The following is a 590-nucleotide window of genomic DNA, read 5'->3' as shown; positions in this document are numbered from 1 at the left end:
CCGCCCCGGTCTGCTCCTCTTCCCGCCTCTCTCTCTCTCTCTCTCTCCCTCTCTCTCTCTCTCTCTCTCTCTCTCTCTCTCTCTCTCTCTCTCTCTCTCTCTGCTTCACTGTAAAAACACTCAGATCTGAGCAGGTCTCCGGTTTGTTCTCCGGTTTGTTCTCCGGTTTGTTCTCCGGTTTCGGGAGACCGATCCCTCCACGCTACTGTGAGGACAGAGACAGACAGCTCTGGATTCAAAACCTGACCGACCTCCTCTTCCTCTCTTTGCTGCCCGAGTTTCCGTCCGTGCGCTCTGGACACGGACACCGGACTGAAGAGTTTTACGCACGGCGCGTAAAAGGAGTGGAGGATCAGAGGAGGAGGAGGAGGAGGAAGAGGAGGGGGGAAGTGATGGTGGGGGTGGGCTTACGGGAAAGGGATGGTGGAAAAAAAAGGAGGGAGATGAGAAAGTGGGAAAGACGGAGTAAGAAGGGTGTTGGAGGAGGAGGAGGAGGAGGAGGAGGAGGATGAAGGAGGGGAAGCAGAGAAGTGAATGAGAAAATAGAAGAGGAGGAAAATGTTTCTTCAAACGTGTTTGTTTCTGACCAT

The 590-nt window shown here is 53.7% G+C and overlaps 1 protein-coding gene across 1 annotated transcript in view; it reads right to left on the bottom strand.

Annotated features, from left to right (window-relative positions):
* npy2rl (neuropeptide Y receptor Y2, like) overlaps positions 1–298 on the bottom strand; it is a 34,662-nt gene extending 34,364 nt beyond the window's left edge. Inside the window, exon 1 of the mRNA XM_069175551.1 lies at positions 1–298. This exon is cut by the window's left edge and continues 187 nt beyond it. The gene's annotated coding sequence lies outside the window, so the exon portion shown is untranslated.
* Positions 299–590: the final 292 nt, after the last annotated feature.

Source organism: Embiotoca jacksoni, unplaced genomic scaffold (genome assembly GCF_022577435.1).
Source record: "Embiotoca jacksoni isolate LCO1_2020_lvr unplaced genomic scaffold, fEmbJac1.0.p SCAF_68, whole genome shotgun sequence".
Taxonomy (NCBI): Eukaryota; Metazoa; Chordata; class Actinopteri; family Embiotocidae; genus Embiotoca; species Embiotoca jacksoni.
The sequence above is the reverse complement of the archived record's forward strand: the minus strand, read 5'-3'. Positions and strand labels throughout refer to the sequence as shown.